The sequence below is a fragment of the Bos indicus genome, chromosome X, assembly GCF_029378745.1.
Source record: "Bos indicus isolate NIAB-ARS_2022 breed Sahiwal x Tharparkar chromosome X, NIAB-ARS_B.indTharparkar_mat_pri_1.0, whole genome shotgun sequence".
NCBI classification, from domain to species: Eukaryota; Metazoa; Chordata; class Mammalia; order Artiodactyla; family Bovidae; genus Bos; species Bos indicus.
Window position 1 is genome coordinate 95957106 of NC_091789.1, and position 25124 is coordinate 95982229.

The 25124-nt window shown below is 39.8% G+C and overlaps 1 long non-coding RNA gene across 1 annotated transcript; it reads right to left on the reverse strand.

Annotated features, from left to right (window-relative positions):
* Nucleotides 1-1956: 1956 nt before the first annotated feature.
* LOC139181140 (uncharacterized) lies at nucleotides 1957-24678 on the reverse strand. Its single transcript, XR_011565233.1, has 5 exons — nucleotides 24506-24678; nucleotides 23865-24055; nucleotides 3900-3982; nucleotides 2907-2980; nucleotides 1957-2623 (listed from the first exon to the last, which is right to left on the reverse strand). It is a non-coding gene; the product is annotated as an uncharacterized lncRNA (long non-coding RNA).
* Nucleotides 24679-25124: the final 446 nt, after the last annotated feature.

Here is a 25124-nt window from a genome sequence, read left to right on the forward strand (position 1 = left end):
TCCCTTGAGCTATTTGCATTCAGACTGCTTCCTCCACTCCTATACCCTGGCAACCACAGATATATTTGTGTCTATAGTTGTGTATTTTCCAGAAATCCATTGACATGAAATCATATAATACATAATCTTCTGTGTCTGACATCTCTCACTGGCACAGCTGAGATGCATCCTTGCTGTTACATGCATTAATACTTCCTTTTTAAATTACTGTGTAGTATACTTTTGTACAAGTATCCTCTTTTGTTTTTCTTTCAGCTGTATTCCAGTTGTTGAATAGTTGGGCTGTTTCTAGGTTTGCCTATTAGGAATACATGAGTAGGATATTTGAGTACAGGTCTTTGTGTGAGCATGTTTTCCTTTCTCTTGGGTAAAATTGTCTAGGAGTAGATTTGCTGGGTCATATAAGGTTTCCCATGTGGCACTAATGGTAAAGAACCCACCTGCGAATGCAGGAGACGCAGGTTCAATCCCTGGGTCTGGAAGATTCCCTGGAGTAGGAAATGGCAACCTACTCCAGTATTCTCATCCGGAAAATCCCATGGACAGCGGGGCCCTGGTGTGTACAGTCCACAGGGCTGCAAAGAGTTGGACATGACTGACTGAACATACACACACACTCATAGTAATGTATGTATCATTGAATTTAAACTGTCTCCTCTGTCAGCAACATACAGTTGGATCTTACTGGTTTTTTTTAAACCAGCCTGTCAATGTCTGCCTTTTCGCTGGATTGTTTATCTATTCACATTTAATGTTGATACAGACTTACATCTGCCATTATATTTTTCTATATGTCTTACATCATTTGTTCTATGGTCCTCATTTTACTGCTTTTTTTAATTAAATGGGTTTTTCTAATGTAACATCTTAAATTCTTTACTGATTTTTCCACTATTTTTAAGTTATTTTCTTAATTGCTGCTATAGGCTACTATAAACATCTTAATTTATCACAATCAGCTTGAAAATTATACTAATTCTAATGAGATATACAAACATTACTCCTATATCACTCTATTCCTGTTTCCCTCTTTTCCTCATTGTCATGTATAGTAGATCTATAAAGGGTACATCCCATTGATACACTCTTATCATTATTACATTATATATGATGTCATGTCTGTGAAAAGCTATTATAAGGCAAGTTATCACGTACATATTTATAGCTTCTGTTATATTAATCTTCTTTGTCATTATTTCTGATTCTTTTCATATATTCTTGTGGATTTGACACCATCCAGACTTGTTTTCTTATCTAATAGAGCTTTCTCCCAACCACCTCCTTTGTGCTGTTACTGCAAGTATATTGCATAATATATGTTATTGGCCCAACAATAATTTAGATGATACTGTTTTATACAGCTACTTTTTAAATACAGGAAGAAAGGAGTGGAAATGTGTATTCATAAAGTATGTTTGTGTTTGTATAATTTACATGTGCTCTTTATTTTTTCAGGTGGATTGTAATTAACATCTGAAGTCATTTATTGCAGCCTGAAGACCTTCCTTTAGGTTTTCTTGTAAGCCATTTCTTCTACCAACAAATTCCCTGAGTTTTTTTGTTTCTTTTTTAAATTTCAAAATGCCTTTAGTTTGCTTCCATTTCTGTTTTTTTTTTTAACAACTTTATTGTGGTATGTGTGACATGTAAAAAGCTGTGTATACACCCATGGAATCATCACCAGTTTCAATATACAAAACTCAACAGTATTTCTATACTAGAAGTGAAAACTCCTAATAAGTATGAAAATTCCAGTTAGAATAAAAAGAAGAATATTTTACTGGAGAGGAGTGAAGAAATAGCTATAGAATGACTGAAAAGGCTAAGTCAAAGTGCAAACAATGCCCAGTTGTGGATGTGTCTGGTGGCGAAAGTAAAGTCTGATGCTAAAAGAACAATATTGTATAGGAACCACAGATATATTCAGAGAACTCAGTTACCAGTTCATAGATTTAATTGTTCAGTGCTCCAAGCAAAAAAAGGAAACAGAGGTATGTATTTATTCCATGGAGGTGAGTAAAGCCATGGTAAGCATGACAGAAATCCCAGAAGCAGAGAAGGAAATGGTTCATCAGAGCATGTATAAAAATAGGTATTAAAAAAGGTAATATCTATTTCTGTCATGACTGTCTTTCTGAGACACATTCTCCACTAAGGGTAACCTGGGACTACCTATCACCACAGGTCGTGGATGCATAAGAAAGACTGCCCTGGAAGGAAAAAAATATAGTCTTCAAGCCCCTTTCTCATCCTCCAGAGATGGTGCGGTTCCAGGAGTCTACCTCAGTGGCAGGAAAACCTCAACCCGCACTGCACACGCCCAACTCAGGTGTGCGCAGGGTGTGTGAACTCCCTTGCTGCACATGCACCTTCCTGAGCACATTCTATGAGGAGCGTTAGGCCTCAGATGGACATGTTTATTCTGTCTCAATTCTTTCTCACTACTTGAGACTTACCAGGTAAGTCCACATATCTGTCCTGTCTGGAGTTGTGTGAGTACGTGTGAGGGGGAGCCAGTGAGTTTTGGGCTGGTCGGACATTGCAATATGGGGCCATTGAAAAGGAAGGCCCACGAGGTTGTCATCTTTCTCCTCACAGGTGTCACGGTGCCATAGTTCTTGTCCTGGTGATGGGAGAGGAAGGGCGGTGGACAGAGAAGGGCAGGGGGTCAGATGATGGCGGGGGGAGACTTGCGGGTGCTATTTGAGATATCTGGTTCACTGGGGCCCTGGGACTCAGGACAGAGCACAGAATCCGGAGCCAGCAGTGGGACCTGGGCAGGGGGCGGGGTGGGCGATTAACGAAAGGCCTAGAAACCAGACCACGGTGGAGTTGTGACTGTATCCCGAGTTATGTGGCAAGGTGCCAAGAGAGAAGTGGACCGGTTGCTTTGTATGCAGACTCACCTCAGCCATAGACTCTGAGAAAATCGCCGTAGTCAGGCTGTAAAGATTGAGCCTTTCTCCATGTTCCCACAATGCTAAGGGGGTTGGGGAAAATAAGTCTGGTAAATTAGAGTGTGACAAAGCAATAACCCTGAATTTTTAAATTCCTAGCAGTATTTTACTAAATATCTTCATGATGGAGAATTCAGTTGTGAAATCAAACTTCCTCACAAAAATTCTGTCTTCCTGTGTACCTTAAGTTGATTTCTCTGCCAGCTTAACAAAGATACAAATGGCTTTGCAAGCAACTGTATTTGGTGTAATTGGAATGCATGTACACTCATACTTAACCAGAGTTTTGTTTTGAAAGTATTTTTACGTTTTTAAAAAATAATAAGTTAACATTCGGTCATAAAAGTGATCAAATACAGCTGTACTCTTAAATACATTTTCTAAATCACAGTATTCTACTTTCAGAGAGAAATACGAGTAGGCAAATGGCATCAACACTGGGACCTATAGATCAAGATTCCTCCCAGCTGGATGAACCTGTGGTTGCGAGTATTTTACCATTTGATGTTTTCTATTAGCACAAAATTATTTTTGAGAAAATGAAATTAAGTAGTACAGATGCAGTAATAAAAGTCTTCCATGCTGATAAAGGGTGACAGTTGGTCTTAAGAAGTAATATTGATCCAGATATATTACAGTCTGGTTTTGTCTGGATGAGTATGTTGTTAAATTCCCTGGAAATATGCCAGTGGCTTCCTTCTCCTGCTTATCAACAACAGGCTGCATACTTCCATCCCAACATATTTTTAAATAGCTTCCAAAGTCTTTCTGGATAACTCTTATGGGAGCTAACTCTTCTCTTGTGGGAAGAGTAACTTTATTAAATGTAAGTACATAGAATTGTGTTGGAAAAATATTGTTAGATTTACTTATGACTAGATATATATGTGTATCATGTAATTTATGTTATTAGATGTATTAACAACAGAAGTTTTTACTTACATGCACACTCTACTAGGACCAGCAGCCCAGTGTTGAGCAACCTCAACGATAGGAACCACCAGCTGAGATTCAGGATATCACACCTGGAAAGAAGGAAGTAAATGGAGAGGATCCAGTGAATCGTGATGAAGAGAAGGAGAAGGATGCCTCTGGTGGTAAAGTGTATGTCTGTTTCATGCATTATGATACAAGCAGTAAGAGGAGGAAAGGAAACATTAGAAAATGACTGCAGACAGTTCCTAAAAAACTGAGGAAAGTACAGTTTGCGGCTTAGTGTGGTGGGTCAAAATTTCCCTTGTTTTCAAGACAAAGAGAGGGGGGCAACTAAGTTGTCTGAGGACAATCCTGGAAAAGGAAAATGGTAATAACATTCGGAAAATTCTTCTTCTCTTTTTTCCCAGCATCATATTCCTGGAATAATGCTCCTGAGATTCTTATTCATCACATTTTCACCACACTAGCCTGTCTTTTAATTCATAACACTGAGGGAATGAATATTATCACTCCCTTGTTTATATTGTATACTTTACAGCTGAATTGATACATTATTTATTTATTATTATTATTTTTTATTGTATTGGTTTTGCCATACATCATTTTTTAAAAAAGATTCTGACATGGAAATTGATCTCCAGGAATTGGCTGTGGCAAAGACTGGGGGTAAAGGTGGAGATGGTCCTGATGTCAGGGAGGAGGTTGCATCAAATACAGAGCCTGTTGAAATGCCAGAAGCAGGTATGTCATCCATTCAGAAAGTAATTTATGTGGTTTCTGTTTTTTGGAGTATTATATATTTTATAATATAGAGGAAGCATTACTATTATTTTAATAACAGAGTTCACATATTCTTTGAAAGATAGTTCAGACCCCAGATGCCTGAGTGCCTGACTTACAGACTTTCAAATAAAGAAACAGACAGGATCAAAGCCATATCGAATTGAAAATAGGAAACCGTTTTCTTCTCTTGTATTAGTACTTTAAGCAACAGCTAATAATTTTCAGGTTCTTTTATAATTTCTGCTTGTAACAAATATGTAATGCATTTGTAATAAATATCGGTTTATTTGAAATATGCTTAGGCATCCAAGTAGGTTCTAGTACCAGCTTGAGCATAATGTGTGTGATTTTGTGAAATCCCTTAACTTCTAAACTCAACTTTAGTCATAGAAGTTGTGAACTCAAATCAGATATACTAAAATGCTAATTTTTCATGCTAATTTTTGCATTCTCTGGTTCTGTTTGATGGAATGCATAGAAGAATCCTCTGTTTTTCATGACTTATTTATCATAAAATATCATCTTGAGTCAAATTATAACAGGTGAATTGAGATTTCATTGTTACTTAAGAAAATGAGCCAACAATCTGCTTGATGTTTGTTAAATTCTCTCAAATTCTGAATTCTCTAACTCTTAAAAAAATAATTGCATTTTAAATCCTTTCCCCAATGAAGCATGAAACAATTGAGAAATAAAATGGCAAAATATAATCTAGTTTCCTGTTTCTGTGGCTGATCAAGTTGAGAGAGTGCATGTAGTCAGTGATATTCCAGGCAGGTGTGAGTAAGATACACGTGCTAAGCACACTACCTGCCCCCACTGTCAGTCTGGTTTTTTTTTTTTTTTTTTTTTTTGCTTATTTTACTTGGAGGATAATTACTTTACAATACTATGATGGCTTTTGCCATACATCCCACTGTCACTCTTAAAGAACTAATAAAAATCTGAGCCTCATGATATAACCAGGCAATGGCACCCCACTCCAGTACTCTTGCCTGGAAAATCCCATGGATGGAGGAGCCTGGTGGGCTGCAGTCCATGAGGTCGCTAAGAGTCGGAGACGACTGAGCGACTTCACTTTCACTTTTCACTTTCATGCATTGGAGAAGGAAATGGCAACCCACTCCAGTATTCTTGCCTGGAGAATCCCAGGGATGGGGGAGCCTGGTGGGCTGCCGTCTATGGGGTCGCACAGAGTCAGACACGACTGAAGTGACTTAGCAGTAGCAGTAGCAGTAACTATATCAAATATGTTATTTTTCCTCTTTGAGACATCAATTCAAACAGTTTGGAAGGTCAAAGTCTGTAACTCTAGTACTTCCTGAGTAATCAACTTAGTATCTTTCACATAAGTGTTTTCCAAATCGCTGACTGTTAATTACATGTTTCTGGGTTTAAAGGAAGAACTTCATGGTTAGGGAAGAATTTACTGTGTTTTAGCCTTCTAAATATTTTCACTTTACATTTTTGTTCCATTCCATTAGAACATTTAGACACGAAAATACAGCTTTCAGACTACTTTCAAGTAACTACAGAACATGATTAAAATATCCTCATAGAAAAATCTTAGCCTTAAATATGTATGGTATTTAAAAAGAAAAATACATAAATTACAAATTACATAAATATAAAATCTTATATCCAATATAAAAGGTAAAATAAATAGCAACAGAATAAACCTAAGGGAAAAACAGAAAGATAGTTAATAAAAGACAGGTATGAATTGTTAGGAAGAGGAAAATAAATTCAACTAATAAATAAAGACAATGTGCTAGTTTATGTAACCTTTTTTTAACACATACATTTTTAAACATTCTTTTCCATTATGATTTATCACAAGAGATTGGACATAGTTGCCTGTATAGTAGGACCTTGTTGTTTATCTATTCTGAATGTAATTGTTGTATCTGCCAAGCCCAAATTCCCAGTCCATTCCTCTCAGTTTACATAATTGTGAAGAAAATGGACAAAGCCCAAGTACACATAATAAGAAATATGAACAGGACACTAACAGTTAGTATATTACATAATGAAAACAGAGCATAATCTTGAACTCAGATATTTTCAGCATATTGATGAAATGGCTAATAGATTAGATAAACAAATATTATTTAACATATGCCACAGTAACTAAATAACTAAACATCACAAATACCGTGGATGAAGTTTTGAAATTGGTCAGAGTTGTTTCTCAAATGCCATTATCATTTAGAAACAAACAAAAAATCTGCTTTTCCAGATTTTTCTCTCTTCCTACTTGCTTTTCTTTCTCACTCCTACTCCCTCTTGCTCTCTTTTCTTTTCTTCTCCCCTTTCTTTCTTTATTTTTTTTTTTTGGTGTGGCTGTGAGAAACAGTCTTATTTCTGCTTCACATTTTGATGTCACCATGTTGCCAGTGATAGTAATGACTTAAAATTTTGTGTGAGCACATAATTTATTATACCAACTGGAATGCTTTCCAGGTGAAGAGAGACATTTGGAATTACATGAGGGCCACAAGTAAAAGGGGGACAAATGCTTGACCTACTTAAAACAACCATATCAGGGATAAACTAGAACAAATGAAATTTTCTACACTTTTCCCCAGTAGAGAAGAAACAAATGCAATACTGGCTTTTTATTTACTTCACTTAAGCAATAACAGAGATAACAACTGTTTAGCTATCCTATATTTGGAATATTATTTCAAATCAAAACATTTAAATGATACTTTTTTGGGACTTTTTGGGTTTTTTTGGGTATTTTGTTTTTCTTAGAGTGTTTTTTGTTGTTAGATATTTTACTAAAAGTGTACACAGTTTTGCCTTTTACTGAAAACTACCTTTTAATAGGGTTAAATGATTTCATTTGTTCTGAAGTCAGCGTCCTTGTTTTCTTATATAATTAGGAAGAGTTGTTTGTGTTTTAAAAGTACTGGTAATATGCCTGAAAAGTCTATAAAAGCTCTGCTGCTGCTGCTGCTGAGTCGCTTCAGTCGTGTCCGACTCTGTGCGACCCCATAGACGGCAGCCCACCAGGCTCCCCCGTCCCTGGGATTCTCCAGGCAAGAACACTGGAGTGGGTTGCCATTGCCTTCTCCAATGCATGAAAGTGAAAAGTGAAAGTGAAGTCGCTCAGTCGTGTCTGACTCTAGCGACCCCATGGACTGCAGCCTACCAGGCTCCTCCATCCATGGGATTTTCCAGGCAAGAGTACTGGAGTGGGGTGCCATTGCCTTCTCTGATAAAAGCTCTAGAGAAGATTAACTGAAGGTAAGCCAAAGGGTCGCCCTTAGTGTTCTTGTTTTAGTCCATTTTATAAAATTACAACTGCAGTGAACTTTGTATACCTCTCCTATCATCTGCTGAGTAACTTTAATGTTATGTTTATATTATAGGTGAAGGGCAACCATTTGCTTGAAAGAAGATAAACTGGAACCATCTATGCTGTTCTTATGTTGGATATTTGACCGTTAAATTTCCATCAATAATGTTTTCATTTTTTACTTGCACATTTTTTGTTAAATTTATCCCTGGGTATTTAATGTTACTGAAAATTCATGGTTGCGATTTTTATCGTCTAGTTGAGGATGTATGTAGAGATAGAATGTTTGTATATAGACTTTCTGTCCAACAATTCCTCTAAATATGCATATTAATTCCACAAATTTAGATCTAGATTCTTTTTGCTTTTCAAAATATACTATTATATTTGAATATCAACAGTTTCTACTGGCTTAAATCTTATACCTTTTCTCATTTTGCAGCACTTAACAAACCTAGCCAGAATAGTCTTGACTAAAGCAGGCGATAGTCGGCATTTTCCTGACAGGAAATGAAAAATTTTCTCCATTTCAACCTGTTTACATTGCTTTTTTGCAGATACACTTTATTGGAGTAAGTTCCCTTTTATTCCTAGTTTGCTGTCTTTCATATAGATTGATTTTCATCAAACACTTACAGTGCAACAACTGAGATGATCATAGAATTGTTTTCCCTCCATTTTTCTATTAATGTGGTGGATTACATTGGTAACCTTATACATTTAAACCAATCTTGCACTTCTAGGGTTAAAAAAATTTGGTCATGACATATTCTTTATGAATAATCTATGTGTTAATACATATCCATACATATATATACCCATATATAAAAAATTCATATAAAAGCCTTTGGTCTTCTCTTGAATAAATGGGTTTACAAAATGTGCCACCCAAATGTCATATGGTGTCCCTGATGAAATCATTGACAGAGAAACATTTTTTAAAAACTTAATATACTTGTATCACCCTACAGAGAAATGGAATGCCAAAGCCATCGTTAAAGGTTGTATGGAGACAGAGAAAAAAAAAAAAACTGCTGTCAAATTCCATGGCAAATGCCACAACGTATCTTTCACACACTTCTGACTTGCCTTCCAAGTTTTTTGGGTGCAGGGAGAGAGAAGCCACAAATGTCTTTTCTTCTCTATAACATCTTCCATTGCCTTGATAGTTGTCAGATCTCAGAAGCCCTCCATCTGTCTGATTCCTCCCTTATATCCTTATTATTACATAACAACAAAACACTTACATCTCTGAGCCCCCATCTGCATCCTCACACACCGAAAACATATTTCTGCAACAAAGGACCGACTCAGAATTCACTCTTCTTAGGGAATAACAGGATATTATAAACAGCAGCTGTTACACCCTTCCAGAGGTATGAAAATCCAGGTCCAAAAGGACTGAAAATCTGAGAAAATCTGAGGTTCAACTACCATGAGACTTAAGTTAGAGTATCCCATCTTACCAAAAAGTATGTGACAAAGCCCTTAGGTTATGGAACTGCCTTAAAAGATTAGATCTTAGCTAGAAGAAAAGGGAAAGGGACGAGGGGAACTTCCTGAGACAAAATGACTTGAGTCTTATCTGCTCTGTCTCCTTATTGGTTATGACATGACATATCTAGGCTTCCCTGTTGGCTCAGATGGTAAAAAAAAAATCCGCCTGCAATGCAGGAGACCTGGGTTCAATCCCTGGGTTGGGAAGATCCACTGGAGGAGGGCATGGCAATCCACTCCAGTATTCTTGCCTGAAGAATCCCCATGGATAGAGGTGCCTGACGGACTACAGTCCATGGGGTCGCAAAGAGTTGGACACAACTGAGCGACTAAGCACAGCACGTGACATAACTCAGAGTATCAGTACTGGCTCTGACACATACTGAGTGAAGGTGAGAAAGGTATTTACATGCTTTGGATCTGTTTCCCCATTTCTAAAGTGGAAATTACAAGTTTACAGTAAATATTTGTTATGAAGAATAAACAAGATAACATGTGAAGTAGGCATTACATTGCAAATGGATTTGGCTTATTCTATTTCATTTTTTTCATTTACACTTTCAAAAGTTTTAATTTCATTTACATTTTCAATTACAATTCTCTCACACGTGATACAGATTTTGAATTTCAAGTGGACTATAAGGCTAACTTATAGCCTTATAGTTATAAAAGGAACATATTTTGTCTAAATACATATTTTGATTCAATAGCAGTGTAGCTGGTGTCAGACATGGCATCCATTCTAAGGTGGGTTTGTAAATGAGGACTGTCAAGGCTACCCTAAGTCACAGTATGTAGTGAAAACCATGCTCCTTGCTGTGTGTGATGACAAAATAAGCCAGTATTCTGGTCACACAACATCACACAACTCAACACCAGACTCTGTCACGTAGTCAGGCAGCCAGTCCCTAAGTCACAGCGCAGGAGCCACAGGGCCTCAGGGCACCGCTGCAGTTGTTAGTTTGGCTTGTCACCTTCTACGGGCTTGGCCAGTAAGGAGACAATGAACCCGAATGGATTCAGATTCTACCTTACAGACAGTGCAGAAGCAATATGACCCTGGTGTCAGTTGCCTTGTCCCTAGTCCCGCGGTTTGACACTGAATTGGAAGGCCTCAGTAACAAGCACTGTGGGTAGTGGGTCTCTCTGCCAGGAAGGAGCCCACAGGTGTGCCCTATGCCAATGAAAAGTTCTGTAGTCCATGGCTGTACTCTCAGCTGGGGCTAGGTAGATCATCCTATGTTCAACTGAAACCAGAGATGGATGAATAACAACTTTGTGTCAGCCTCCAGCTAGATAAGGAGGCAGGTGAGAAATTGCCTCATCGCAGGTCTTCACCGGGCTGCTTATCTCCCCTTGCTGCAAGAGCAATCAGAAGGTTTTCTGCCAAGATTCAAGCCAGCCTGCAGTTTAGCCTTGCCTACGTAGCATAAGTGGGGACATGCAAGGGCACCAGGGCACCAAGACAGAGTCACACTCCTACAGTGTTTTTTGGAACAAGACACAAGGCTTTATGTATGGTGCTACAAATATGACACCTATAATACTGATTCCTACATGGAGGAGATGCTTTTCCTGTCAGTCATTAGAAAATATTCCTTCATTTAGTACACATACATTGATTCCCAACATGTTTCAGGATGTATCTGCAAAATGGCTTGAAATAACAAGGCCAGTGAGGTGAGGTGGATGATGGGAATATCACACTGGTGGATCAGACAGACACATAAACAGAAAAGAAGTGCAAAGGAGAAACACAGGGAATGGACCTAAGTGGGGGTGGGTGGGAAATGGTGAGAGGGATAGCCAAGAAGCAGGAAGAAACTAGAAGAGAAGGTTCATTGTAAGAGTAAAAGAGGTTAACTGAATTTCTCACATCCAATGATAATCACTGCTTTTACATACTGATTTTGTGACCTAAAGCTGTTGACATCTACCTCTGCTATGGACTCAACTGTGTCTCCCACCAAATTTGTATGTTGAATTCCTAACCGCCAATGAAATAATATTTGAAGATGAAACCTTTGGGAGACCATTAGATCTAGATGAGGTCATAAAAGTGGGGCTCACATAAGAAGAAACGCCACTGTATTCACTCTGGCTTTGTCACTGTGTCTGTTTCTCTCTCTCTCTCTCTTTCTCTGTCTCTCTCACTGCCATGTGAGTACACAGCAGGAAGACATCCATCTATGATCCAGGAATGGAGCTCTCACCAGAATCCAACCATGCTGCCACTCTGATTCGGACTGCCAGTCTCAAGAAACAGTGAGAAAATAAATTTCTGTTCCTGAAGTCACCCATTTTATGGTATTTTGTTTTGGCTGCGTGAGCTGACAAATACAGCTTTCCAGCTAAACATTAAAAAAATCACATTGTTGGACTTCCCTGGTGATCTAGTAATTAAGAATCTGTCTGCCAATGCAGGAGACACGGGTTCAAACACAGGTCCAGGAAGATTCCACATGTCATAGGGCAATTAAGTCTGCATGCCACAACTGTTGAACTTGCATGCCTCAACTTCTAAAGCCCACACACCCTAGAGCCTGTGCTCTGCTCCAAGAGAAGCCACCACAGTGAGAAGCCCATGCAGCACAACCACAAAATACCTCCCACGTGCCACAACTAGAGAAAATCTCCATGAAGAAATGAAGACCCAGCACAGCCAAAAATTAATTAATTTAAAAAAAATAGTAATCACATTGTCAGCATTATATCCATTCAAAAGTATTTATCAACAGTCTAGTCTATTCTTCAGCCCCTTTATATATGGGAACACTTCAGTGAATTAGTCAATGCAGCCCCTAACTGACAGGTGATCTGAGAAAGTTGCAGAGTGTGCAGAATTATGAACATAAAAGTAGGGAATAATATACTAGTACTAGAAGCTTTTGGACAAAGTAATGTGTACATTCCCCCTCTGCAAGAAAGAAATTTGTCAAGAGAATTGTCCTCTGATCACCAGTTTATAATGCATTACCTCTAATAAACAAATTAATGGTTTGATAATGGCTATATTTGATTGTGAGTAGCATGGGTCATCATCATTCAGAGGGGAGAAAACTTCTCTAAGCATATGCTGGGAGTCAGGCTTCAGGTTCGGGACTAAAAAGGCAGATATTGTAACTATATTCATATAGTTACAATTATGTGGGATAAGACGTATCAAAGAGCTCACAATCTAGTGAGCAGAAAACCAACAGAAGATAATGCCAAAACAAACATGATGAGAGTTATGATAGAGGACAGCCAGGGAATGCTCAGAACACAGAAGTTCAGTTCAGTTCAGTTGCTCAGTTGTGTCTGACTCTTTGCGACCCCATGAACCACAGCATGCCAGGCCTCCCTGTCCATCACCAACTACTGGAGTCCACCCAATCCCATGTCCATTGAGTCAGTGATGCCACCCAACCATCTCTTCCTCTGTCATCCCCTTCTCCTTCTGCCCTCAATGTTTCCCAGCATCAGGGTCTTTTCAAATGAGTCAGCTCTTCGCATCAGGTGGCCAAAGTATTGGAGTTTCAGCTTCAACAGCCCAGGACTGATCTCCTTTAGGATGGACTGGTTGGATCTCCTTGCAGTCAAAGGGACTCTCAAGAGTCTTCTCCAACACCACAGTTCAAAAGCATCAATTCTTCAGTGCTCAGCTTTCTTTGTACTCCAACTCTCACATCCATACACGGCCACTGGAAAAAACATAGCCTTGACCAGACGGACCTTTGTTGACAAAGTAATGTCTCTGCCTTTTAATATGCTGTCTAGGTTGGTCATAACTTTCCTTCCAAGGAGTAAGTGCCTTTTACTTTCATGACTGTAATCACCATCTGCAGTGATTTTGGAGGCCCCCAAAATAAAGTCAGCCACTGTTTCCAATGTTTCCCCATCTATTTCCCATGAAGTGATGGGACCGGATGCCATGATCTTAGTTTTCTGAATGGTGAGCTTTAAGCCAACTTTTTCACTTTCCTTTTTCACTTTCATCAAGACGCTCTTTAGTTCCTCTTCAGTTTCTGCCATAAGGGTGGTGTCATCTGCATATCTGAGGTTATTGATATTTCTCCCGGCAATCTTGATTCCAGCTTGTGCTTCTCCCAGACCAGCGTTTCTCATGATGTACTCTGCATATAAGTTAAATAAACAGGGTGACAATATACAGTCTTGACATACTCCTTTTCCTATTTGGAACCAGTCTGTTGTTCCATGTCCAATTCTATCTGTTGCTTCCTGACCTGCATATAGGTTTCTCAAGAGGCAGGTCAGGTGGTGTGGTATTCCCATCTCTTTCAGAATTTTCCACAGTTTATTGTGATCCACACAGTCAAAGGCTTTGGCATAGTCAATAAAGCAGAAATAGATGTTTTTCTGGAACTCTCTTGCTTTTTCCATGATCCAGTGGCTGGTGGCAATTTGATCTCTGGTTCCTCTGCCTTTTCTAAAACCAGCTTGAACATCTGGAAGTTCTTGGTTCATGTATTAGCCTGGCTTGGGGAATTTTGAGCATTACTTTACTAGCATGTGAGATGAGTGCAATTGTGCGGTAGTTTGAGCATTGTTTGGCATTGCCTTTCTTTGGGATTGGAATGAAAACTGACCTTTTCCAGTCCTGTGGCCACTGCTGAGTTTTCCAAATTTGCTAGCATATTGAGTGCAGCACTTTCACAGCATCATCCTTCAGGATTTGAAATAGCTCAACTGGAATTCCATCACCTCCACTAGCTTTGTTCGTAGTGATGCTTTCTAAGGCCCACTTGACTTCACATTCCAGGATGTCTGGCTCTAGGTCAGTGATCACACCATCGTGATTATCTTGGTCATGAAGATCTTTTTTGTACAGTTCTTCTGTGTATTCTTGCCATCTCTTCTTAATATCTTCTGCTTCTGTTAGGTCCATACCATTTCTGTCCTTTATCGAGCCCATCTTTGCATGAAATGTTCCCTTGGTATCTCTAATTTTCTTGAAGAGATCTCTAGTCTTTCCCATTCTGGTCCGAATGGCCATCCAGTCAGAATGCCCATCATCACAAAATGTACAAATAGTATATGCTGAAGAGGATGTAGAGAAAAGGGAACCCTCTTGCACTGTGGGTGGGAATGTAAATTGATACAGCCACAGTGGAGAACAGTATGGAGATTCCTTTAGAAACTAGGGGAAAAAAACACCATATCAGGAAGGAGAAGGGTGATGGAGAGATGGAGAGAGTACACGGAAACATACATTGCTATATATAAAATAGGTAGCCAACTAGAATTTGCTGTATGACTCAGGAAACTCAAACCAGGGCTCTGTAACAACCTCGAGGGGTGGGATGGGGAGGGAGGTGGGAGGGATATTCAAGTAGGAGGGGACAAGGGTAAACCTATGGCTGATTCATGTTGTTGCTTGCTAGAATCCACCACAATACTGTAAAGCAATTATCCTTCAATTAAAAATAAATTTAAAAAAATCCTGTGATGAATTCTTAAAGGAGTCATCCTCCAGTCGGCTCAGTTATAGAAACTTCACGTGATTTAAGGCCTTGAACATCTGAAATTCCAGAACTCACAAGACAAGTATTTGCAGGAGTTGTGGATTAGAGGTCTCTGATTTAGTGGTACTGGTAACAATCATTGCTAAGTTTTTCACTACTTCCTCCATTTGACACATGTTTCTTGAACCAAACCTTTATTACTGGCTTACCAAAGTTGAAGGTTGAAACCTATTTCTCCAAGGTAACACAATTTGGAAAACTCAGCAGTGGCCACAGGACTGGAAAAGGTCAGCTTTCATTCCAATCCCAAAGAAAGGCAATGCCAAAGAATGCTCAAACTACCACACAATTGCACTCATCTCACACGCTAGTAAAGTAATGCTCAATATTCTCCAAGCCAGGCTTCAGCAATATGTGAACCGTGAACTTCTGAGGCAGAGGAACCAGAGATCAAATTGCCAACATCTGCTGGATCATAGAAAAAGCAAGAGAGTTCCAGAAAAACATCTATTTCTGCTTTATTGACTATGCCAAAGCCTTTGACTGTGTGGATCACAATAAACTGTGGAAAATTCTGAAAGAGATGGGAATACCAGACCACATGATCTGCCTCTTGAGAAATTTGTATGCAGGTCAGGAAGCAACAGTTAGAACTGAACATGGAACAACAGACTGGTTCCAAATAGGAAAAGGAGTTCGTCAAGGCTGTATATTGTCACCCTGTTTATTTAACTTATATGGAGAGTACATCATGAGAAATGCTGGACTGGAAGAAACACAAGCTGGAATCAAGATTGCCTGGAGAAATATCAATAACCTCAGATATGAAGATGACACCACCCTTATGGCAGAAAGTGAAGAGGAACTCAAAAGCCTCTTGATGATAGTCAAAGTGGAGAGTGAAAAAGTTGGCTTAAAGCTCAACATTCAGAAAACGAAGATCATAGCATCCGGTCCCATCACTTCATGGGAAATAGGTGGGGAAACAGTGGAAACAGTCCCAGACTTTATTTTTCTGGCTCCAAAATCACTACAGATGGTGACTGCAGCCATGAAATTAAAAGACACTTACTCCTTGGAAGGAAAGTTATGACCAACCTAGATAGCATATTGAAAAGCAGAGACATTAATTTGCCAACAAAGGTCCATCTAGTCAAGGCTATGGTTTTTCCTGTGGTCATGTATGGATGTGAGAGTTGGACTGTGAAGAAGGCTGAGCGCTGAAGAATTGATGCTTTTGAACTGTGGTGTTGGAGAAGACTCTTGAGAGTCCCTTGGACTGCAAGGAGATCTAACCTGTCCATTCTGAAGGAGATCAGCCCTGGGATTTCTTTGGAAGGAACGATGCTAAAGCTGAAACTCCAGTACTTTGGCCACCTCATGCAAAGAGTTGACTCATTGGAAAAGACTCTGATGCTGGGAGGGATTGGGGGCAGGAGGAAAAGGGGACAACAGAGGATGAGATGGCTGGATGGCATCACTGACTCGATGGAAGTGAGTCTGAGTGAACTCCGGGAGATGGTGATGGACAGGGAGGCCTGGTGTGCTGTGATTCATGGGGTCGCAAAGAGTCGGACACGACTGAGCGACTGATCTGATCTGAACACAATCTAATTACATTTTCTTTCTGATCACATCTTCCAACACTCTCAGCTGTTCTAGAATAAAGATCGCATGGTTCTGAGCACAACTTGGGTTTGTTGGCACAGATCCTTGGAAGTGGGAGTTCTATCAGCTGGGTTGCTCCTGAGTCACTCTGCAGTGCCACAATTCAATCTATGTCTTCTTAGTTTTACTATTGAAGCATAATTCAAAAACAGAAAAATTCACTCTTTCTGGTTTCCAATTTTATGGGTTCTGATAAATGCACAGAATGTAACCACCACTGCAATCAAGATACAGATTAGTTCCATCTCCTGAAAAAAAATCTTGCCGTTTTAAATTCCCTCCTGAGCTCCTGGCCCTGGACATCACCAACCTATTCTCAACCTGTACAGTTTTGCCTTTTGCAAGATGGCATAGAAATGAAAACATGCAGTGAATAACTGCTTGAGTCTGGCTTTTTGCATGCTGCATAATGCATTTGAGATTCATCCATGCTGTTGCATATGCAAGTAGTTTGTTTCTTTTTATTGCTAGTAGTTATTTTCCTGTTATGGATAGAATATACTTTGTTCATCCACTCACCAGCTGAAGAACACTTGAGTTGTTTTCAGTTTTTGGTGATTATGAATAAAGTTTGTGAAAGTGTTAGTTGCTCAGTCATGTCTGACTCTTTGCTATCCCATGGACTCTATGTAGGCAGCCAGGTTCCTCTGTCAATGGGATTCTCCAGGTAAGAATACTGGAGTGGGTGCCATTCCCTTTTCCAGGAGATCTTCCCAACCCATTGACTGAACCCAGGTCTCCCAGCTTGCAGGCACATTCTTTACCGAATGTGCCACCCAGGAATAAAACCACCATAAATAACCATCTACAGGTTCTGTGTGGACAAAAGTTTTCATTATTTTTGATAAATACCTGGGAGTAGAATCATTGGGTCATATAGTAAATATGTGTTTAACTTCACAAGAAACTGTGAAACTATTTTCCAAACCAGCTGTATCATTTTGCATCCCCACAGGCAATATGAGGATTCCAGTTACACTGTATCCTAACCAGCAACTGATCCTGTCAAAGGTTTTTCCTTTTCATTTTAGCTATTAGAAAAGGTGTGTGGAGGTATATCATTGTGGTTTTGCTTTGCATTTCCCTCATGATTTATAATACTGATACCTTTTCACATGTGTATTTGCCATCCCTACATCATTGTTAAAGTATTCAAATCTTTGGCTGACTTTGTAATTAGTTTATTTTTATTCTTTCTTGTATAAACATTCTTTTCCAATGATTTATTTATGTATTTATTTTTGGCTGCACTAGGTCTTCCTTGCTGCATGCAGGCTTTCTCTAGCTATAGAGAGCAAGGGCTACTCATCTGCAGTGTGCGTTTCTTATTGTGGTGGCTTCTCTTGTTGCCGAGCATGGGTTCTAGGGCATCTCGTGCTTTGGTAGTACTTTGGTGCAAGCACCTAGTTGACCGCAGCATGTGGAATCTTCCCGGACAGGGTTTGAACCCGTGTCCCCTGCATTGACAGGTGTGTTCTTAACCACTGGACCACCAGGGAAGTCCTATTTTCTTATTCTTGAGATTTGAGGGGTTTTGTATGTTCTGGAATCAATCCTTTATCAAATAGGTGTTTTTATAATATTTTTTCCCTCTATGTGGCTTCTCTTTCTTTCTTTTAACCATGTGTCTCAAGAGCAATACTTGAAGTCCAATGTATAAATTTTTCTTGTATGCATTGTGCTTGTAATGTCTTATCTAAGAATTCTTTCACTAAGTATATTAGTTTGTTAAGGCTGTCCTAACAAATTTTCCAAATTTGGTGGCTTAAAACAGCAGTAAGTTATTCTCTACAGTTCCTCAGGCCAGAAGTCCCAAATCAAGATGTTGGCAGTTGGTTCCTTTTGGTTGCTCTGAGGGGGAATCTGTTCCATGCCTCTCTCTTAGCTTCTGCTGGCAAGACTTGTTGTTACTTGGATTATGGGTGCATCGCTTCAGTCTTCACCATTTTCACATGGTGTTTTCCCCTCCACTTGTGTTTCTGTGTGTCTGCTTCTTTTCTTGTAAGAGCACCATTCTTTGGATTTAGGGCTCGCCTTGGTGTAGTATGGCTTCATCTTAACGTAACTAATTACATCTGTAAAGACTCTATTTCCAAATAAAATGACATTCTGAGATTCTGGGTGAACATAAGTTTTGGAGACACACTATTCAACTCACTGCAATAACTAAAGGCCATAAATATTTTCTTCTGTTTTTTCCTAGAAGTTTCATAACTTTAGGTGTCACATTTAGTTCTATGATACACATTGCATTAACTTTTCTATGTGGTGGTAGTTATAAATAAATGTTTATTTTTGTTCTTATGGAATCCAATTACACAAAAACTATTTGTTGAAAAGCTTGTCTTCTAGTTTGAATCATCTTTGCATCTTTGTTGAAAATTGATGTATCATATATGTATGTGTCTATTACTAGACTCTGTTGATTTTTTGGTCAATATCACACTGTCTTGATTACTATAGCTTTATAGTAAGTCTTGAAATCAGATAGAGTGAGTACTCTAACATAATTTTTCTTCAAAATTATTTTAAGCTTTCTACTTAATTTGTTTTTCTACCTAATTTTGATAATCATATCTATTGGGGGGATCATGTTTATTGAAATAGCTTGAAGACAATGGTCTCAGAATAAGTTGAGTAATATGCTATGAAGAACAACAGGTAAAAGGGCAAGTAGCCACAGATGGAAGTATGGGAAGAAGGTATATTTCTCCCCACAACTCCAGATTAGAGAATGTTCAAATACAGAAGTAGTTGATGGTTCAGGTGAGAGGAGTGATAATTGCAGGAGCAAAGTCCCTGAGAAAGTATTAATAAAAGACATGGGATCCTGAACAGACATGAGGGACTGGGTGCTGTCAGGAGCATGTAGGCAGAAGGGGTGGCAGAAAATTCCTGAGCAAAGTCAGGTATATTAGGCTTAGAAAGCTCTGAGAAGTCTAACCTGATTACTTCCAGCTTTTTCATGAATTATTGCAGGGAGGTCATTAGAATGGAGGAAGTTTGCTAGTGATTGTGGAAGAGTAATGTAGTAGTATAGGTAGGATGAAAGTAAGAGTTAGAAGCAATTCTTTCATGGTCATTAATTTAAGATAAATAATTCAGTGTGTGTTTAAAGATTTCTGATTTCACAGTGGCTCAGATTGGCACTACAATATGGTCATTTTATTATTATTTATACTATGAGTAATAGCAAAAAATATATATATATATATATATATATATATTAACACTTGCATCCTGAAAGGCACAAAAAGTATGTGCATTCATTTGCTCAGGCTTCCATAGCAAAGTATCAGAGACTGAATGATTTAAACAAGAGAAATTTATTTTCCTACAAGTCTGAAGACTAGAAATCTGAAATCAAGTTGTTAGTAGAGTTTATTTTTTTCTAAGACCTCTCCTTGGCTTGTAGATGGCTGACTTCTCCCTGTTTCTTCAATGGTCTTCCCTCTGTACGTGTCTGTGTTCTATTATTTTATAAGGACACCAGACATTTTACTTTAAGGCCCACTTTAATGACTTCAATTTAACTTCATGACTACTTTAAAGGCCCTATATGAAATACAATCACATTCTGAGGTATCAGAGGTTAAGACTTCAAAATATGAATGTTGAGGGGAAAAAATGCACCCATAATCATATTATTGTTAGTTTTATTTTAGTGCTATCTTTACTCACATTACTAATAGAATGCATTTCATTCTTGCCGTGGTCTTATAAGGTACTAGGTAGTCACTTAAGCTCAGGAGTTGTGTCTCTTGCCAAACTTCCCCAGGAATAGACATACTTCCTAGTCAATCAGATAAACCTTGTGTATTTTGAGTGGGATGTCGCTGATATAGAACAGCAAAGTCTTGTTATCACTAATTCATTTGTTATCATTAAACTATAATGTCCAATATCAGTAAGGAAAATAATAATGAAAGATGATTAAGTCTTCTGAATCTACAAGCATCGTGGAAATCACAGTGGGTCTGGAGACCAGTGAGATACACCTGGTCAGGCAACTGCAAGAAACCACTGCAATCTTGAGGCAGATATTATCAGGGGAGTTCTAAAGCCACTGCAAACATTCACACCTGACCAAACGCATGCATCTGTGACCACTTCTGGGAGGAATGAAAATAGTTTCTACTTCCCAAATCCTACAGAAGTTCATATGATTAGCATCACCTAAGAAGCTGTGGAACCACCACCTTCAAGGCATCCTGGGACATTTAGGTATCGAGATTCTAGCATCAGCAATACAGGGCAAGGCAGAGAAAGAGATGGGATGACTGTTGCTTGCATGCTAGTGGACAGTCTACTTGTCAGGAATTGATCTGTGTTCTTTGTAACAGAAATAGCCTGAGCAATGAGGTTCAAGTGTATTTGTTGTTCCATGGTTCACTTTGAAGAAATACATTGCATGTGAGATTTTAAAGACACACATTCTCTTTAAAATTTTTGATTTTGGGGGTAAACTGATTCTAACATTTATACAGAATTTCAGTGGACCACAAACATCCAAGATAGTCATGAAGAACCCTGCTGAAGAAGGTTCACTGCCAGGATTTCACTGCCAGAAATCAACATTTATTGCAAAACACTAGTAATTAAGACAGTGACATATTGCCACCAGGACAGTAAAATAGGCCAAAAGAACAGAGTAGATTCAAGAAATAGACCCACCCATAGAAGCTCACCCGATTTACTACAAAGAAGGCACTGTGATTCAAAGAAGAAAAATGATGCTGTTAAGCACCAATTGGGTATTCACATGGAAAAATTAACATTGGACCCTTGGTTACATCAGGCTGCTGAATCTTTGATCAAAATATGAAAGATAAAGCAGTTAAGTTTCTATGAATAGTATACGGTGATATTCTTATGCTTCAGAGTAGGCATAGTTTTCTTAAACAGGAATCAAAAACACTAAGAAAAAGAAAAGATTCATAATACCAAATTAATTAAATTAGGGTCCTCTGCTAATGTAAGGCACCAGAGTTGTGAATATACTAGCTATTGAGTGGGAAAAGATACATTCTCCCCCGCCAGAAAAGAACTCATATGCAGAATATCTAAGGAACTTCCACGAATGCCTATGAGAAAGGCAAACAACCCAATGAGAATAAGCAAAAGGCTTGGACAGTCATTTTACAAAGAAAAAAATAACCAAGTGGAAAATAAATATTATGAATTAGTGCTCAACACTCATGTGACATCTTTAGTCATCAGGAAATACAAACTAAAATCACAGTGAAATTACATGTCCACCATAATAGCTAAAATGAAATAGGGAGAGAAAGAAATGTGAACATTGACAGGGATCTGAAGCAACTGCGTCTGGAGAGCACTGACACACTGCTTTCAAAACATAGCTTGTTTCAGCCACTACCGGAAAATGTTTACAGTGTGTGTGGTAAGTCACGACCGACTCTGTGACCCTATTGACTGTAGTCAGCCAGGCTCCTCTGTCCACGGGAATTCCCAGGCAAGAATACTGGAGTGGGTAGCCATTCCCTTCTCCAGGGGATCTTCACAATGCAGGGATCGAACTAGCATCTCTTATGTCTCCTGCATTGGCAGGCTGGTTCTTTACCACTAGCGCCAACTGGGAAGGCAGCAAACTATTTAGTATAATAGTGAGACTTAAAGATAAGCACTTAAAGCTGTATCCCCTCCTTGAGCTGGCAAGAAAGGGACATACGAGGCCTGAGGACTGACTGCCAGGACCCAGCTGTGAATATGTTTAGCACCTCATTGGGAGAGAATGCTGGAGAGGCAAGAGGATGGATGTAAACCTGAAGCTTTCCTACCTTCTCTGATCACCACATCATGCTGAACCTGCTGCTGGTGTGGAACAGGAAAGAACATGGAAAATGCCTGGTGTAACCCATCCTGAAGCAGGTATTCAATAAATATTAGCTAATATTAAAAAAAAAAATAAACAAAACTTAAAGCTTCACCCCTTTTTACAGTGCAATGATACTCCTTCAGTTCAGTTGCTCAGTCGTGTCCGACTCTTTGTGACCCCATGAATTGCAGCATGCCAGGCCTCCCTGTCCATCACCAACTCCCAGAGTTCACTCAGACTCACGTCCATCGAGTCAGTGATGCCATCCAGCCATCTCATCCCCTGTTGCCCCCTTCTCCTCCTGACCCCAATCCCTCCCAGCATCAGAGTCTTTTCCAATGAGTCAACTCTTCGCATGAGGTGGCCAAAGTATTGGAGTTTCAGCTTTAGCATCATTCCTTCCAAAGAACACCCAGGGCTGATCTCCTTTAGGATGGACTGGTTGGATCTCCTTGCAGTCCAAGGGACTCTCAAGAGTCTTCTCCAACACCAGAGTTCAAAAGCATCAATTCTTCAGTGCTCAGCTTTCTTCACAGTCCAACTCTCGAATCCATACATGACCACTGGAAAAACCATAGCCTTGACAAAACAGATCTTTGTTGGCAAAGTAATGTCTCTGCTTTTGAATATACTATCTAGGTTGGTCATAACTTTTTTTCCAAGGAGTAAGTGTCTTTTAATTTCATGGCTGCAGTCACCATCTGCAGTGATTTTGGAGCCCCCAAAAATAAAGTCTGACACTGTTTCCACTGTTTCCCCATCTATTTCCCATGTTTGTTTTAGGGCCTGTGGTTTTCCTGGGGTAAATCAAGAGCTCCTCAACAATCATTGTGTTATCTGGGCCTCTGAAAGAAGGCCCTATGGGATCTGCCCCTCATTACCTCTCTTATCGGATTTCCTGGTTCTCCCTCCATCAAGCTGTGATAGTCACATAGCCTTCCTCACTGTTGTCATACACACTATACCGAGCACCACTCCCTAATTTTTCCACTGGCCTTACCTCTGTCTGGGATTCTTTCCCAGATAAGCATCCCCTCTAAGCTTTTGCTCAAATGTCACAAACTTAGAAAGAACTTCCTTGACCACTCTTTCTAGATATGATCCCTGCTCTCTATTTCACTATCCCAGTTAAATTTTAATCACAGCAGTTACGAACACCTGATAAATTACTTATCTTTTAGGGTTGTATGATCCAAGTACAATGTAAGTTCCATGAAGCCGAGGTTGACTTTCTCTTTCCTAACACACATAGTTGTGCTTGATACATACTTTGGAGAGAATGAATGAATGAATGACGGAATGAATTAACAAATTTAAACTTGCTGGGAGAGGCACAGCTAGACAGGCTGAGGATTCTGCTAGGGAACATATTCAGGGATGACAAGATGGTGACGAAGTCATGGTCTTTATCTCACCTATGCGGTGTTTGTGGGTCCCCTTGGAGATGATCCCTTTCCGAACAGAATGGAAGGTCTTGTTGTCCTTTTCACATATTACTCGCACTCGACGACAGAGGCCTTCCCCACGCCAGGCCTTCAGATCTCAGTCCGAAGCTTTCTCTCTCCTGCCCGCTGGGGGACTGTGGCTGGCTTTCATGAGACCTATTCTGTATTAAACAAGAAAGCACAAACAAGTACAATGCCCAACACAGAGAAAATGCGTTCAATGATCCCTGTTACAATAGTGGTCACTACAGAGAATCAATCCTCAGTTTATGAACACTTTTCTCTGAGTCCAAGATTGCAGAAATCGAAAGGGTTTTCATCCTAACTTTGCCCTTCCACCCTTTGCTATTATCCTGGAATCGTCCACCGGCATCTACATATGCTGTTCCCCATTCTCACCACCAAGGGGCGCGCGAGATGAAATAGTTCTCTCCTGGGATGCGCCACGCAGGGGTAGCGGTAAAACCACCCACTATGAAAGGTACCATTGGGAGAGGGCGTGTGACAACACAGAGAGTCCCTTTACACCGCGTCGGGCATCGACCACAGTTCCCCCCGGAGGCACTCATGGTGCCACGGGATCCATCCCCATTCGCTCCACTCTGTCTTACCAGTGCATGCGAGTCTGAGTGGACACCGGTATTAAGTGGCAAATGTCTTCGTCCCTTTTCCAACTCCACCCCTTCGTTTCTTCATGGTTACATCCAGGTGGGGACGGCTATGGAGCGAGAGATTGGCTGCCAGTTTGGGGTATGGCCTCAGGGAAGCGTTCTGGTCATTGACTGGTCACCGCGTGATTGCCAGAATTGCCTCTTCCTGGGCGCGAATCGGCGCCGGTAGTCCCCCTACTCTCGCCCTCCTTCCTCTACTGCGTAGTTCCGATTGGCTGTCTGTCTGAGACAGGCACTGTGATCCCATAGCTGGAAATAAGGTCTAGAGGCCTGTGTATAGGAGTATGCCTGGGCTGGCTTGCGCGACTTTTCAGAGCATGCATGCTATCGTTCTCCATGTTTTATTGCTTTCCCCAAAGGGACCTAATAGCTGCCCTGGTTAGTGGCAAGGTTTGGTGCAGTCACTGGCTGTGCATGATGATGGTATTTCAGTCTTGTTTAGCTCTCCCTCAGTCTGGATCTTGTGGCAGCACACGTTCATTCGCATAAATGCATGCAATTCATGTCCAGGGAGAGGTCTCTGAGCTTGCTGTCTCTCCCTAGATAGTAACCTGTGTCA